This window comes from Ambystoma mexicanum, chromosome 3q (assembly GCF_040938575.1).
Source record: "Ambystoma mexicanum isolate Mex_15411 chromosome 3q, UKY_AmexF1_1, whole genome shotgun sequence".
In the NCBI taxonomy this organism is placed as follows: Eukaryota; Metazoa; Chordata; class Amphibia; order Caudata; family Ambystomatidae; genus Ambystoma; species Ambystoma mexicanum.
In genome coordinates, this window is record NC_090926.1 from 822,383,145 (window position 1) to 822,401,551 (window position 18,407).

Below are 18,407 nucleotides of genomic sequence, written 5' to 3' on the forward strand. Positions count from 1 at the left end.
GAGGGAAAAACTTCACAAACGAAAGTCCACATAAGCCTGGATGTCGCATCTCACATCTAATAACCCGCAATACAATTTGGCTCTGCTAAAGGTGTCAAACTTCAGTATCCTCCAGACCTACTGACTAGGGATGCAAGGAATTCAAGAGAAAGCCATTCTTGTCTGGAGCATGACTAAAAGGTGTGAGTACTTGTTGCACCCACTTCAAAGAGACTCATAAAAACCTCTGGTCACAGGCTGCCCCAGGGGGAACAGATGGCGGTGGGGGATGAAGCAGCCATCCCATCTGCTGAAAAGGAACCCTCTGACTCTGGGAACTCTAATGGCCAGTTAGACTAGGTTTCTGGCTGATCTGAACATGTTACAAATGTGAGAGTTGGTGAAAGTTGGAAAATGAAATTAGGGATATGTGGAAACAACAACAATGTGACTCATGGCCATACTACATCGTATGGATTTGGCGGTAGACTTATCTAATTGCTGATCAGCTAAAACAGAAAATATGTTCAGTATGGCAGTTGCTAGTATAATTATGAAGTTGTGATACATAACTAGTTTTTGCCAAAACGTTGAAAGGAGAACAAAGGATGATGACAAATGGGAAAGACATTTGTTGCTCCAAACCCCTAAACCAATCCTGACTAGAGGCGGAGAGAGAGAGGGTAACTGTCAAATCCTAGCGGCAGGGATTATTGCAGGGTACTTGCCCTAGATTGTAAAATTAGGGATGTCATTTATGCTATATAAGGGGGACTGTACTAGGACAGAGACATACAGAAATCGGGGAGCCAGAAAAAGGAGGATGGAGAGAAGGCTGCTGAAACTTACCATCTTTGAGAGAGGGGTGACCAGACCCCTGCCCTATCTTTCATGAGTGTTGTGAGATGCAGCTGGCTTTTCTGAATCTTAAACAAAGGGTTGCTACGTAAGTAGCAATAACCCCACTCCTAAATTACATAAGCCCTCCATTCTTGTAGCATTGCATCAGAATATTTTTCCCATAGAAAATTCCCCATTGAAAACACCAATTGCCTGTGTAGTTCAGTCAGAATATTCTCTAAGTTGCCTGTGTATGTTAGCACACCCCCATTGAAAAAAAAACCCTCATTTGTCTGTCTAAATCCTTAGTATTTTTGCAAGTAAATCAAATCATTCCGCCATTGAATTTCACAGGATCGGGACTGGTGGAATTGAAAACCAGCAATCTTTTTCCCAGTGTTTTTGTTAATTGTTTTAGTTATAAAGTGTTGCCCAAAAGATTTAATCCCATTGTGATCGGGGAAACACATTTGTCCCTGTGTTTAAATTGGGCCCTGATAAACGAATTTCTATTTGACACTGTATTTTCACTTTGCATCTGTCATCCTGAACCAAAACCAATTTGCCTTGTGTGAGCTACACCCTTTCCCAAAGCCTGTCATTTGCAGCCTCAGTAAAAATGAATTCCATTTGCATTTTCTTTTCGATTGAAACTAAGCTTAACAAAAAAAATATTTTCTGCTTTGTTCCTCTTTCCCTATTGTGTGATCAAAAGTGACTTTTCATTTGCATTCCCTTCACATTACACATATGTTGCATGTTCTGAAAATCGATTTCCTCCTTGTGTGCTGATTAGCATTCCCTAAAAGCTCTGCCTGTCTTTCTAAACATAAGCAAGTGAATTCCCTGTTTTTCCATCTTTTTCCCCTATTTCAAAAAAGGTAGCAGGCGCTCCTCTCCAGAAAGGACATGGCATGATAACCTGTTCTGAGAGGAGAGTTTGCAGCACACGCTTTTTGCTCACTGTACCTTTCACAAATGGGAGATATTCATTTGCATATCAGTCTTTGTCCCGTCCACATGGACAGTCAGCACCGAAATGCTATGGCAATTCCTCTCTGAACAAGAGTACCAACAGCAAGCCATACACGTGTTTCAGCCTTGTTGGGCCTCATCAGTGAGGTGAAATTGTGCCTCTCTGAGCTCAGTGATCAAGGAGTCCACGTCTGGTTGTCCCCAGGTAACTCAGGGTGACCAACCTGTAACGCTCGCCTGATTCCCGTAGAGGCGCCTGTCTTGACTGGGCGTATACCGTATCTGCAAAGATGATGTGTAACACACGGCTGGCTCTTTGGGCTGGACCTCTGTGCACTGTATGTCTGACTTGAAGGGTAAGATGTCTACAGATAGAAAATATGGGATTAAGGAACTGGGTTATTGAATGTCTCTCTCTTCTTCCCTTTCTCTTCTCCTGTAGAACCCCAAAGGTTAACGCTCTCACCTTAGGTAAGTGAACGCCGTGCTCTCCATCTGCCTCGGGGCAGGGTGCTGTAACCAGTTTCTTCACTGGATAGGGGGAGCAGGCCTCTTGACTTCAGAGGACTGCTGTCCGTCGTTTACTGCACAAACGGTAAGTTTCGAGTAATTCTAATGTCTTTAAAGTCTTTAGTAATGATGTTTCTTGTTTTGCAGGGTTCCAGCGATGGCGGATGACGGGCTGAAGTGAGTTGAAGATGGAGTCCGTGTGATGAATAGAAGCGCCTGGAAGCACATAAGTAAGCGCTTGTTGCCTGCTTCACGATGCGCTCTAACTGTCTTTTTATTTTGCAGGTACAAGTTCGGAGCGGCTGCAGGGTGCCGGAATACCCACTGGGTTAGATGTGGAAAGGAGTAATGGCACGTGAGTATTAAAGTTCCCCAATGTCTTTAAACGCACCTTGTTTTGTCTTTCAGATGCGGGATGCAGCGCCGAAGGCCTCCGGAGCGTGCGAAGAGTTGGTAAGCTTTTATCTTTCAGATGCCGGAATGCAGTGTGAAGACCTCCGGAGCGCACAAAGAGTAGGTAAGCCTTTGTCTTTCAGATGCCGGAATGCAGCGCGAGGCGTTGGTGACAGCCGATGGACCAGGTAAGTGAAGAGCTGTCACTGAAGACCGTAATGCTAACCTGTTCTTTCTTGTCTTTATAGGTGTTGCTGAAGACTGGATTCAGGATGGTAAGCCTTTTTCCTTAGGCCCAGGATCAGATGCAGAAGACACGATGAATGTTCTGCTGCAGAGGATGCAGAATAACGCAAAGCAAGATTCATAAATAGCCTCCTGTAGTGCTTATGTGTCTCCTTCCACAGCCACGCCTAGATAAGAAAAGAGTTCCTGCTTTCCAGAAGAGTTCCACTGTTCTGAATCTAGGGAGTGGCTCCTGCCCCACCTAACAGGAAAAGTAGTTCCAAACAGAAGAGGATCAGAGGCTCAACTGGCAGGCAAGTAAGCAGCATGGTCTGCTGCAGGTAAGTCCACCCAAGCATTATGAGCCCGGCGCTTCCAGCGCTGGGACTGGGCATATTTATGAGCCTGGTGCCACTGGCGCCAGGACTGGGTCCAAAAGGTCCCAATTGGGACTGGTTGGCACTCGGAACCTGGGTTATGGATCTGCTTCCAAGGGAGTTGGGAAAACCCTGACCTTTTGGAAGCAGAGATCATGACAGTAGCCCCCCTCAAGGCCCCTCCCAAACTGGGCTTCTCCGGGGGTTTTGGCTTGTCAGGAAATGTTCGGTGAAATCTTTTGATTAGGCGAGGAGCGTGGACATATTCAGCAGGTTCCCAGGTTCTCTCTTGGGGGCTGTAGCCTTTCCAGTCAATTAGGTAAAATAGTTTAGATTTGGAGATCTTGGAGTCCAGAATGCTTTTGACTTCAAACTCGAGTTCTCCATCAACTAGGATAGGTTTTGGAGATTTAGTTAGTCGGGTTTGAGGTTGCACGGGTTTTAATAGAGAGACGTGGAAGACCGGATGTATCTTCATGTGCGGGGGCAAGTCCAACTTGACCGCTACTGGGTTTACTATGGTAGTGATGGAATAGGGACCAAGGTATCTTGGGTTGAATGTGCGTGGCCCTTTTAGAGGTAGATATTTGGTGGATAACCAGACTTGATCCCCTACTTGATATTGAGGGGCTTCCTTCCGATGTTGATCTGCTCCTTTCTTGTATTGTTCTTTAGCCCTTTGTAGGTGAGAAACAGTTTCCTTAAAGGCTTGGGTGATTGTAGAATGCAGGTAGTCTACTGCTGTTGTTTCAATTTCTTGGAGGGGATCCAACTCCGAGGTTCGAGGGTGACTGCCGTACAAAAGAAAAAACGGGGTTTTCCCAGTTCCCGAATGGACAGAGTTATTGTAGGCATATTCGGCTATCCAAAGGATGTCTTTCCAAGTTTTTTCAGTTTGTTGCAGCATGCAGCGTAAATACTGTTCCAGAGTTTGATTGGTCCTCTCGGTTTGTCCGTCGGTCTGAGGGTGGTGACTGGTCGATAGTCTCACATCAATTTGAGCCGACCGACAGCAACTTCGCCAAAAATGAGAAATAAATTGACTACCTCGATCCGAAATTAGAACCGAAGGAAAACCGTGCAGTCGGGCGATGTTTTCGAGAAATTCTCGGGCCAGAGTTGCTGCTGTTGGCAAGCCTTTGAGCGGAATGAAATGCGCCATTTTGGAGAATAAGTCCACGATTACTAGAATCGTATTGTATCCGGAGCATGGAGGTAGATCGGTGATGAAGTCCATAGAAAGCGTATGCCAAGGGCGAGGTGGGATGTCAATAGGGCGTAAGAGGCCTGCTGGTCTTTCCTTTTGACTCTTGTTTTGGGCGCATATTCCACAGGACATTATAAAGTCTCTGCTATCTTTTTTCCAAGACGGCCACCAGAAGTAGCGCTTGATCTTTTCTGAGGTCTTGGCCATACCGGGATGTCCTTCCATTAAAGAATCGTGATAACAAGAGATTACTTTTTTCTGTAAATCTGTGCTGGGTAGGTATAATCGTTCTTGGAAATACAATAAGTTGTCCTTTACTGCAAAGTCCTTTCCCTGCAGATGCCAATTCTGTATGTCTGCTGGAGTTACAAGTTGCCTGGCCTTATCCTTAACTTCCTCTATGGATTCTGTGGCGATTACACCCAGAATTCTTTGTTCGGGAATGATTGGTACAGGTTTAGGGTTGATCAAGTGTTCTTCCACTCCCATCCGAGAAAGGGCATCAGCTTTACCGTTCTTTGTACCAGGTCGATAGGTAATTATGAAGTCAAACTCGGCAAAGAATAATGCCCAATGGAGTTGTCTAGAGGATTGGGCTTTTGCGGTTTTCAAATATTGCAGGTTTCGGTGATCCGTAATCACAGTAACAGTGTGTCGGGCCCCCAGCAGATAATGCCGCCAAGCCTTAAAGGCAGACTTGATAGCCAGAAGTTCCTTGTCAGTAATCGTGTAATTGATTTCAGGAGGCAAGAATTTGCGGGACCAAAATGCCACGGGATGCAACTGATTGGTTACCGGGTCCTTTTGTGATAGAACTGCCCCCATGGCATGGCTTGAAGCATCAGTTTCCACGATGTAGGGGAGTTTGGGGCGAGGGTGTTTTAAGATTGGTGCAGAGATAAATTTAGTCTTCAAATCCTGGAAAGCTTGTTCCGCCTCGGTAGACCATTCAAAACGTTTGTTTTTCTTTAACAAGGCAGTGATGGGCTGGACTATTCGAGAGAATTCGGGGATAAACCTGCGGTAAAAGTTAGCGAAGCCTAACATGCTTTGCACACCTTTTACGGAGGATGGTGATGGCCATTTCAGAACTGCATCGACCTTCTTTGAATCCATACGCACTCCGCCAGGTGATAATATGAATCCCAAGAATTCAACTTCAGTCACGTTGAAAACACATTTTTCCAGTTTAGCGAAAAGTTTGTGTTGACGCAATCTTTCGAGGACCATTTTCACGTGTTTCCGATGTTCAGATTCCGATGAAGAATAAACGAGGATGTCATCAATGTAAACAACAACACACACATCTATGAGCTCTCTGAGGACATTGTTCATAAAATATTGAAAGGCGGCCGGGGCATTGCAAAGTCCGAAGGGCATGACCTTATATTCAAATAGTCCATACTTGGTGCGGAAGGCCGTCTTCCATTCATCGCCCTCTTTTACTCGTACCAAGTGGTAAGCTCCTCTAAGATCCAGCTTGGTATATATGCATGCTTTTCTGACTTGGTCCAGGAGTTCAGGGATCAAAGGTAACAGATATCTATTCTTAACGGTGATCTGGTTCAGGGAGCGATAATCTATACAAGTTCTAAGGTCTCCTTCCTTTTTTGGAACGAAGAACAAAGCTGAAGAAGCAGGGGACTTGGAAGGACGAATAAACCCATTTGCCAGGTATTGATCCAGGTATTGTCGAAGGTGAAGGTTCTCAGGCTCGGTGAGGGCATACATTCTACTACAAGGAGGAGTAGATCCAGGTATCAGGTCTATCTGGCAGTCATAAGACCTATGAGGAGGTAGAGAGTTAGCCTGATCCTTCCGGAAAACATCTTGGTATTCTAGGTATTCGGGAGGTAACTGGGGAGTCTCTGAAGAAATTGCTGCCAGTGCAACACCAGGTGGAGGGTGACAAGTAGAGACACATTCTGGAAACTGGACCGTTCTTGCTCGCCAATCGATCAGAGGATTGTGTTTCTCTAACCAAGGTATTCCTAGAATAATCTGAAACTGAGGGGCCTTGATCACATCGAACACGATCTTCTCATGGTGTCATCTTGACTTATTAGCGTCACCTCTTGAGTGGTATGCGTCACTGGCCCGGAGGCTATCTCCGTACCATCCACCGTAGTAATGACGTCCTTTACAGCCTTGGGACAAAGAGTTAGATTCATCCTCAAAACCATTTCATGATCCACATAATTGCCGATGGCACCGCTGTCGACGTAAGCTTCAATTGCATGTAATCGATCCGGATTATCAGGGCTAATGAGGACCATAGGTATCACGAAATGCGAGGTCACGGAACTGGTTTTCACGCTCGGCAAGAGGACCTCTATTCTTGTCGGGCAAGGTCGTTTTCCTGCTCGAGTTTGTAACTTTGGTAACTGCAGCTCCTACTGCCTTCTTGGCAGGTTTCACCGGACAGTCTCGAAGAAAGTGCCCTGAGTTTCCGCAATAGAGGCATAATTGCAACTGTTTTCTCCTTTCCCGCTCCTTTTGTGTTAGCGGACCTTTCAGACCCCCTATTTGCATGGGTTCCCCGGGGTCTACTCCTTTGGAAGGAGTTGGCGGTTTGGAAAATACTCGAGCATCAAACTTGGAACGATTGGCCTTCCTGTTCTGCAGTCTGTGATCTATTTGAACGACTAAGTCTATATAGTCCGAACAATCTTGTGGGGAATTCACTACTTGGGCTAACACATCTTTGAGCTCTCCACGTAGACCTCTATAAAACAGCGTAATCCTTTTGTCCTCAGGCCATTGAGTTTCCACTATCAGTCTGTTGAAAGACGCAATATAAGCCAAAAGGTCTTGATTACCTTGTCGCAACGAAAGAAGCTCATTGTCCAAGGCCTGCCCCTGTCAATGTCTTGCGAACAGTTTTTCCATACTGAGCTGAAAAGCTTGAAAATCATGGAGGACTGGATCATCTTGATTTACTAGAGGGATCGACCAGTCTGCCGCATTGCCACTAAGGTACGAAAGCACGAAAGCTACTTTAGCTCGATCAGTTGGAAAGGCTGCTGGCCGGCATAAGAAATGCAACCGGCACTGACTGATAAATACTGCAAACCTCTCTGGGTCACCAGAAAATCATTCGGGTGGAGCCAGAGGTACATTCCCAGGTAGGTTGATCTGCACTGGATTCATAGAGGATGTAGAAGGAAGATTTCCCCCAGATGCGGGTAACGGGGTCTGTCCGGCTTGTGACTGTAGCAATTGTCTAGCGAGATCATCTGTTCGCTCCTTGGAAATAATCAGTTCCCTTCTTAGAGCGTTCGTTTCCTGACGGGCTGCATGCACTTCTGCCCTTAGTTCCCCAAGTAACTGGGCTAGCTGGTCGGTATCCGAGGTTTCCATAGCGCCTGGACGGGAGTTTTGTGGTAGGCTTTGCGTTCTGTAACGCTCACCTGATTCCCGTAGAGACGCCGGTCTTGACTGGGCGTATACCGTATCTGCAAAGGTGATGTGTAACACACGGCTGGCTCTTTGGGCTGGACCTCTGTGCACTGTATGTCTGACTTGAAGGGTAAGATGTCTGCAGATAGAAAATATGGGATTAAGGAACTGGGTTATTGAATGTCTCTCTCTTCTTCCCTTTCTCTTCTCCTGTAGAACCCCAAAGGTTAACGCTCTCACCTTAGGTAAGTGAACGACGTGCTCTCCATCTGCCTCGGGGCAGGGTGCTGTAACCAGTTTCTTCACTGGATAGGGGGAGCAGGCCTCTTGACTTCAGAGGACTGCTGTCCGTCGTTTACTGCACGAACGGTAAGTTTCGAGTAATTCTAATGTCTTTAAAGTCTTTTGTAATGATGTTTCTTGTTTTGCAGGGTTCCGGCGATGGCGGATGACAGGCTGAAGTGAGTTGAAGATGGAGCCCGTGTGATGAATAGAAGCGCCTGGAAGCACGTAAGTAAGCGCTTGTTGCCTGCTTCACGATGCGCTCTAACTGTCTTTTTATTTTGCAGGTACAAGTTCGGAGCGGCTGCAGGGTGCCGGAATACCCACTGGGTTAGATGTGGAAAGGAGTAATGGCACGTGAGTATTAAAGTTCCCCAATGTCTTTAAACGCACCTTGTTTTGTCTTTCAGATGCGGGATGCAGCGCCGAAGGCCTCCGGAGCGTGCGAAGAGTTGGTAAGCTTTTATCTTTCAGATGCCGGAATGCAGTGTGAAGACCTCCGGAGCGCACGAAGAGTAGGTAAGCCTTTGTCTTTCAGATGCCGGAATGCAGCGCGAGGCGTTGGTGACAGCCGATGGACCAGGTAAGTGAAGAGCTGTCACTGAAGACCGTAATGCTGACCTGTTCTTTCTTGTCTTTATAGGTGTTGCTGAAGACTGGATTCAGGATGGTAAGCCTTTTTCCTTAGGCCCAGGATCAGATGCAGAAGACACGATGAACGTTCTGCTGTAGAGGATGCAGAATAACGCAAAGCAAGATTCATAAATAGCCTCCTGTAGTGCTTAGTTGTCTCCTTCCACAGCCACGCCTAGATAAGAAAAGAGTTCCTGCTTTCCAGAAGAGTTCCACTGTTCTGAATCTAGGGAGTGGCTCCTGCCCCACCCAACAGGAAAAGTAGTTCCAAACAGAAGAGGATCAGAGGCTCAACTGGCAGGCAAGTAAGCAGCATGGTCTGGTGCAGGTAAGTCCACCCAAGCATTATGAGCCCGGCGCTTCCAAACTGGGACTGGGCATATTTATGAGCCTGGTGCCACTGGCGCCAGGACTGGGTCCAAAAGGTCCCAATTGGGACTGGTTGGCACTCGGAACCTGGGTTATGGATCTGCTTCCAAGGGAGTTGGGAAAACCCTGACCTTTTGGAAGCAGAGATCATGACACAACCCCAAGTCCCAAGCAAATATTTCAAAAAAGGGAGCATGCGCTCCTCTCCAGAAAGAACATGGCACGATAACCTGTTCTGAAATGAGAGTTTGCAGCACACGCTTTTTGCTCACTGTACCTTTCACAGATGGGAGATATCCATTTGCATATCAGTCTTTGTCCCGCCCATATGGACAGTCCAGCACCGAAATGCTATGGCAATTCTTCTCTGAACAAGAGTACCTACAGCAACCCCATACACGTGTTTCAGCCTTGTTGGGCCTCTTCAGTGAGGTGAAGCTGTGCCTCTCTGAGCACAGTGAGCAGGGTGTCCACGTCTGGTTGCCCCCAGGTAACTCAGGGTGACCAACCCCAAGTTCCTTGCAAATATTTCAAAAAAGGTAGCAGGCGCTCCTCTCCAGAAAGAACTTGGCATGATAACATGTTCTGAGATGAGAGTTTGCAGCGCACGCTTTTTGCTCACTGTACCTTTCGCAGATGGGATATAACCATTTGCATATCCGTCTTTGTCCCCTAGCAGTTGTGAGAAATAATAGAAAACCCCATTCTTCCATTAGTGCTCCAAAAACAGATGTTCCCCTGCTTTGCTGGCTCCCCATCTTGTTTTTGTGGGCACCAGACTAAAACCGATGTGTCTCCTATATTCTTACTCCCTGCCAGTGACTTCCATTCAAAGGAATCAAGTCCAATTGATGTTTGGGGTTGAGTGTCGCAGGCAGAGTGCTTAACCTTCATGGCTAACATTGGTGGATTTGGCTGTTGTAATTGCTTGATTTATTTTTTTTACATTAAATAATAAATTAATAAATATCTATTGATAAACACCGGCCTGGTTCCTAGTCCTTTGTGACACTGGGTATTTGTGGAGGTTGAGTGCAAGACGGGTAGGAGGCCTACTCAAAGGAATCCGTAGTATATTAAAATAAATAAAAAGTGTTTTATTGTGTGCCACATTCATTGTAGGGGAAGGAGTTCCCTTACTTGCGTGTGCTGTGTAATGAACCTGAGCTCCTGCCGATGCATACTCATGCAGTGTTAGTCGAAAAGGGGAAATCATAATTGCGTGGAAGTTTTGGCCCGGCAGGGGTCTACTGAATACCCAAACCCCTCATGGTGTTTGGGAAGAGATGATGCCGGGGCTGTAGGTTGGGGGAGTTGTAGTTAATGTTTGAGCTGTACAATCAAAATAGTTAAATAGTTAAATATAATATACACAAGGTTTAAATAAGCATTCTTTAAAAAGCGTTATCTACTAGTAACATTCAATCAAAGTAAGGATTCAGTTTGTTAAAAGACAATGGGCCTCATTACGACCCTGGCGGAAATCGCGGTGCAAAATGCACCATGGAGCACGGCGGAAAGCTGCCGATAGCGCCATGGGGGTTGGCGGATTTACCGCCCCATTCCGACCTTGGCGGGGCGGTAAATCCCCATTCCCCATTTTACCCTTCCCCATTCCCATTTTTGCCCCAACAACAACAACAAGGTCCCGTAGCGCCATGGATTTCTCCGCCCGGAAAAACCAGGCGGAAAACGCTCCATGGCGCTACGGGAACTCGTAGTAGGGCGGACGGGTCCGCCGCGAATAACGCTGGCGTAAACCCACTCCGCCAGGGTCGTAATGAGGCCCAATGGAGGTCATTACAACCCCGGCGTTAAGGGTTAACGACGGCGTTAACCCTTAACGCCGGATTCCCACTTTAACGCCTGCTTTTGGCAGGCGTTAAAGTCCATGGCGCTAACCCGCCATGGTGCTAATTACGCCGCCGTAATTTACGGCGGCGTAATTAGCGCCTTCCCCACTCCCATTATGCCCTATGGGGCAAAAATGGGAATGGGGAAGGGAAAATGGGAAATGGGGATTTACCGCCCCACTCACCTTGGAATGGGGTGGTAAATCCGCCATCCACCATGGTGTAAACGTAGTTTACACCATGGTGGTAAAGTTGGTGCACTTAGCACCAAGGTTGTAATGACCGCCAATAACAGTTGGTAAATACTTTTCTTATGCTAACACATGGACTCACTTCAGTAAAGTTCATTTTGGTTACCAATTCAGATATTGAGTTGTTTAAGGAAGGAAGGGTTAGAATAAGATTTAGAACATACTTTCAACAGTTTGTAAAACAGTTACAATCTCCCAAAAGGAGGCAAGTAGACTTTTATCCCAGCAACAACAGTGTCAAAAATGATAACCTATGAGGGAACAAGTGCACCAAAGCCAATATGTACAAAGGAGTGCCTTTAGGGTGCCAGGACAGCCACAGTCAATGGACAAAGTAATAGTGCACTTCTTCTTAGATAAAGTCTTGACAAAGTTAGTACGTTTAGAAGAAATCACTATAGCTGAAGTGAGATACATTGTAGAGAGCACAAGCTATTGGGCCAGTGCAGGTGAGTTGAGAGCAACTCCAAAAAGCACTTTGCAAAACAGGAAGTACACATTATGGCTAAAATGTGAATACCCCAAGCAGCACAGTACCTGTGATTCAAAGAAAATTGTTCCAACTGGATTCATCCTTGCTAAAGTTGGCAGACCCTTGTCTTCCTGTACCTTGTTCGCGGTGATGTAAGGGAGGACGTCTGGTGGGCTCCTGCGGCAGTACTGGGGAGATGGACTCCACAGCAATGGACTTCCTTTATTTTAGCATCACTTCAGTGTGTTTGCGTCTTTTCCTCTGCGTCAATGAAGAACAAAAAACTCTGGTCGGAAGAAGCTTGCTTCCTCGGTCCTGGACTCTGGTGAGGGGACTCTGGATCAAAATGTCTCGTTTTGATAGAGTCCTCAGGATGCCAACGAAGATTTGGATGGATTCAGACTTCGCAAGATGATGCACTCCTCAATGGTCACAGGACCCCTTGCATTGGGCTTCTGCAGCTCTGGTAAGGCACAGCAAGTCAGGGGTTGCGCAAGGTTGAAGCTTGTCTATATGCTAGTTGGTCCCACCAGCCTAAGGGAGGAAGTCGTCACATACGAGTGTTCCCAGTTTATATGAAAACGGGGTCAGGACAGCTGCAGGGGTTCACTGGGCACTTGGCATCTTGTCACATCTTCTTCTTTGGATGTAACTCTCCAGTGGTCAACTCTGACTCTAGTCCAAAAACCTTGCTTTTTATTTGATTTTTCATTCACAGCCTATGCTGTCAATCACACAGCAGGGTGGCTGTCTTTCAGGTCTGCCAGTGGACCAATCAGAACTGGTTTCACTCTGGCACACCTTGAGACAAAGGACAGGGAAGTTTCAGAACCCTCACTCACTTCCTGCCTTTCCAGACACACTAGAGCCTGGGCGGGATTCAGGGCTGAAGCCCACCGAAGGCAAAACACACAAAGGACTCAAACCTGTTTCAACTAACAGAGTAAAAACCATAAAGGAACTAACAAGCAGAAAATAGCGAAAAAGAAGAAAGAGGCCATTTTGAGAAAATGGTCACCCATAGGTACTGTACTGCAGCTGAGGGTTCAGCTTGCGGTAAATATGCACACTGGTTGTAAAAAGTAAATCACTGCCACCACAAGTATGGTAGTGTAACAAAAAATGTCACATGAGAAGTGAGATAGGGAAGTACCCCCCAACACTCCACATAGGGTGGTCTGTGCTGGCCCCACAAAGAGAAAGGTAAGTAAGACAGAGATCATCTTACTATTCTTGGGAATGGTAGTTCACCCTGAAAAATGTATTTAAACATTCAGAGAAGTCCAAGGGACTTCTTAGAGGCACTGAACCTAAGGTGTTGTGTGTCACCATGCAAAAAGCAGATGAGTTTGTCAGACTCCATAAACCAGTGAAACACAAACATCCTATTCAGGAAAAATTCATGAGGGAGAAAAATGTCCCACTCACTCTGGAGGAACAAATGACAAGCCCTAAATCCAGCAAAGGAGATGATGGTCTCTAAGGTTGAAGGGAATCAGCACAGAAATGAAAATTCACCCTAATAGCACTCTCTTGCAAACCCCAGATGCCCTGAAACGAATCGCCTATCTGGAGCAAAGTGCAAATGTTCAGTACATCACTATATACCTCCATAGCCCTGCACTGTAAAGGCAAGGCAAAGAGTGGTCCATCAGTTCTATGCCATTGGACAGTACTCCCGGGTCCTCAGAGCCGCTGTATGCACACATGTAGGGCTGTGATCCCCCCCAGATAAATATAAGGAATCATCAAAAATGGCTTTCCATCAAAGTGCGAGTCTTCTCCGAGGCAAATGGCCACATAATGCACATGACAGTTTTCCCAGATGCACTTATGATAGCTTCATCCTCCATCATTCCTCTTTCCATCATGTGGCGTCTGGAACATTTTGCAACATGTGTCTTCTTGGTTTGTATAACCAATTACACACATCCAGCACACATACAAACAGGCACTTGCAAAACATCCACCTGCCATAGGAACCAAGATAACCAATATTTAGCCTGTACCCATTTGCATGGGATAGTGCATACCCACATTCACCATTCCTTCTATCACCATTCAGGAATATGTATGTATTTATTGGGTATGTAAAATGCACCTATGCATAATGTTTTTCAATGCGCAACCAGACAAGAGGGTAGAGGAACAGGGAGTACAAAAGAAAAACAAGAACAAAAACATAAAGGTTCCTACTAGGCCTTGTGACATTCAGATCGTACAAGTGCAGGAAGAGAAGGGCAGGGGAGAGGGGCGGAGTACCGGTAGGGCGAAAGGGCCTGTGAGGAAAAGCAAGTGCCAGGGGAGGACAGGTGGATGGAGCCAGGGAAAAGCAGAAATAGCGGGGAAGGAAGATCCACAAGCTAAGAGCTAAGTGTGAGGTAATAGGCTGGAAGAACTACAGGGTGCAGGCCCAGCCAGACTAGTGCAGTTGAAGTGGCCTGGAAGGGCAATTGCAGGTTGGGGGGGAAGGGTTAGGAGAGACCAGGTGCAGGGATAGACTGGAATAAGTGGGCTTGCTGCCCTGTAAACCACTGAAGGAACCAGGCAGTCAGTCAAGAGGCAGATGGGGACAGCAGTGGAATGGGAGAGGGAAGGAAAAAGGAAGATTGTGAGAAGCGTTTGGAACTTAAGGAGATCCAGCTCTAGTCTGAGATGGGCAGGGAGGCCATTCCAGAGGGAGGCACCTGCGGAGGAGAGGGAATAGAGACAACATAGGTAAAACCTGCTACAATGCTGCACACATCGTTACTAGAGGCATAGCTGACAGCACCTTTGGAGTACTCACATTAAGTTTCCACTGTCTTGACCACTTGGGAGGTGTATTGCTATCCATAAAACCAGTGGTATTAAATATCATACTGGTGTTTGTGTCCTGCACAACTTAGCAACACGCTATGGCATACCTGTCGAGGTGCATTAGGGTTTGCATATCAATCCACAGGGTCCACAGATGCCCCTAGTGGGCCAAAGGGCACAGGACTAGGACACCTGCAATTATGTGGTGCAAATATGTTTTGCATGAACCACACCCTTTGTTGTGGACACTCTTCTAACCCCCATACCTGATGGGTTTCAGTTTCAATGAGCAGCAATGAGTGTGTGCACAATGACAGAAACAACACAATGTAAGCTCCTCTGATTGTATGTGCCACAAACATACATAAACACACAGAAGACACCCATAACACATGCCTCACAACATCACTACCCATTAGCAACTTATGTACTACATGCAACATGCAACAACAACCATGCAGATACCTCAGAAATCCACATACATTAGGAGATGACACACTTCAGCCAACACATGAATGACTCACCCACATTAACACCAGGTTGCACAACTCGTTAGGATGGAAAGTAAAACACAAAATCACACATCACACTGGCAGAATACTTTATTTTGAGAGCCCATGGGCCCCACACAGATGTTGCAAAAGGACAACATGTACACCCCTCTGAGTTGCCCTGAACTACAAGCTCTGTGACAGGATGTGAACACATATAGGTGACTGACCACATTCAATCATCACATTATCACATTTACTAGGAGGCCCATAACTGCATTACCAAATTTTATTGTTGCAAGAAAAAAAGACCACATCGCATATTCATCTTCTAAAGAAGAACTGTACTTCCAACAAAGCACATCACACCAACAGACATTCCACAGGCCAATGAGCTTATGGCCTTTTAGGACTGTGCATATGCAATGGATGGGATCGCACAGAATAACTCCAAGTCAGAATAACCGAACCAACTCAGGAAGATGGCAAAGTACTGTTTTATTAGCAATTATCTAAAACAAGTTGTTTACAACGAACATCAACAGACATACGCTTAGGTTCCCACAGCGACCTTTACTGAAAACATAGTTTACATATCAAAAATACATCAGAAATTAAATCATACTATGTGGCATAATTAAAAACCTACCAAGGGTTGGGATTGGCTTAAGGGAAACATCTAAGTATACTTTCTATAGGAACTAACATTGTGATTGACTGTCCACTATCAGGTGAACAACATAATCCTACCTCTAAAATATGTCATCTTCAGAAACATTAGATACATAGTTTCTAATTGGTTTTCAAACTATAAGGTCCTTCGTTATATGGCCTAGTTGAATTGGTTGCCTCGCTTGTGCCAAGTCTGGAACATTCGGTTCACTTAGCAGCACGTAAGCTCAGACCCTGAAACAAGGAGATGGGGCATGACACTATATCCTCACCCAATTATCCGAGAATCTCTCATCGCCTCTTCCTACTGCAATAAGGATTTTCTTTGAACTCAGCCTTGCAAAGTCTCCTTGTCTTTAGAATACATGGGAGTGGGAGCAGTCCCTATCGTGTTCTAGGACTCCAAGTTCAAAATCTATTTTCATCCTTGGCTCACATCCTTGGACCCCAATTTGGTCCATCTTGCAGGTTTTAAATGCTCTAAATAAATTAAACTTTGCATTCTTGGTGTTCTTTCTCTGCACCTCAACAAGGGATGATTCCTCCTTCGCACGTCCGCTCCTTTCCAGAATACATAGCTCACCTTGACTGCTACAGTCTTGACTCTAGGGCAGACAACCTCGCCATGCAGCTCTATGATTCTGCTTATTCTTGCTGCAACATAGTTTTCCCTTCCCGCTTCTTGAGTCTTGGCTTGCTAAATTCATGATATTGATGTCCAACTTCTATACAATGGTGGATTTGCCTGCGCTCTATTCACTACGTATCGCCAGCTTCTATGCTGACTTACTCTAGCTTGTGTTTCAGCATCTGTACAATTATTGAACGGTTGATTTTCTGCAGCACTGCGTGCACATGTAATCTCCTTTTTCGTATTTAAAAATTCACTTGATTCTTTACTTCGTCATTAGTCTCTTCAGTATCAATACATTTTCTTCAGCCAGTATCGCTTTTGTGATGTCACTAACTTCTTTTCATTGCTCTTTCGCATATTCCTTCAGGGAGTTCCTCCCTTAGGATGATGTGACTTCAGGGATACATTGGGTAGGGTTGTCGCAATGGGTATCTTCTTTCAAAAACATGCTGCGGTATTGTCACAACTGCTGCTGTCAAACACTGCACAATCTCAGGTCTCCAATATATGGGAGGAAGGGGGGCAGGGTTTCCTGCAGAGGCATGCAGCTGCTCCTCTAAATTCCCCCGTCTGGTCGAGTGGACGACCACCTCCTCAAGTTTTTCTACATCTTGTTATTTTCTCTTGAAGAAGTGTTTATTCTGTGTCCATATCTACATCACCCCCCTCAGGGTGCCTGTTCATCTACACTCCAGAACATGTAGTTACATTGTCCATTCGGGGTACAATAGACCCATCGTCCCACGTACTTCTTATGATTCGTTGGATACAGAAACTTGGTTCCCTCATGTGCCATGATGTTAGCCTATATGTATTTTCTGACAGTGTTATCAGTCAGCTCCTTGGCGTTTCAATCTTGACCTTCATTCATACCTTATTTACAGTTTTTCTTGCATTGGTAAATCACCATCCTGACTATACAGAAGCCAAACATTACCAGCAACAGTATTACTCCAAGAACCTTGAATAAATGTGTCAACCACTGAGGAATTCATAAAAACAAGGAGGTAAATCAACTGTCATCTTCAATGTCATCTGTCTCGTCTTCCATATTGGTATGCAGGTCTGTCAACATCGTTATGACCTCTGTAAAGGTCCCATTCTGGCCATTGTGAGAAGGTATGAATGTTCAACATGATGGCACGATTTTGGCGCAATCTCCTCCTTCCATCGCTCTGATCAGATCAAGGACATACCTATTCTGGAGGGTCATCAATCGTATATCACTCAGCTCTTCTTTAATGGCATTGAATCCCTTTATGGTAGCATTGATTGTCTGTAGAAGGTCCCATCTGGTGATTTGCAACCGTATGGCATTCGCCACTGTCTGAATCCCAGCATGAATATAGCTGTCATTATCATAGCTGTCTTACTGAACAACTTGTGCTCTTCAGGAATAGTTTCATACGCTGTTATTGATTTGGCTAAGAAATAATGTTTTCTTTTCATCCGTAGGAGTTCAAGTATCTTCTATTTTTCAAATGGTCATCCACCTTTGGAAATTCACCAATGTTTAGGTTGCTCGGAGGAATCACTAATGCTGGAACATGGATGAACACCAGGGAACACACTCCACCCCAATTATTGGGCAACTTCATGTAGGCTCTAAATCCACAAGCCCAATATCGATCCATAAGGCTAGCTGTCCCTTCTCCCATTCTGGGAACATCTATTGTGTTCTTGCATTCTGTTTTATATCCCACATGGTTCTTTCCATGTCTTCGGAAGTATAGTGTTGCATTAACCAATGGGATTACTACTGGGCCTGATTCGTCATGTACCCATGTCAGCAGCTTGCAGTATTTGGCCCATGACTTTAAGTCACTTTCTGCACTTCTTGTACATAATCTGTTTTCAGCAGATGAGCCTTTTTTGCCATCCCTTCTTGGTATGCATTCGTCCATAGATCAATAGTTGAGTTTGTTCTGAACATCCAGGCGATCATGCTATTTCCGTCACGTTAGGACAATTCATTCTCTTCATTTCTTCAATGATCACCTCATCCTGTCCTGCAGCAGGATACACTAGCACCTTGTTTTTTCATCT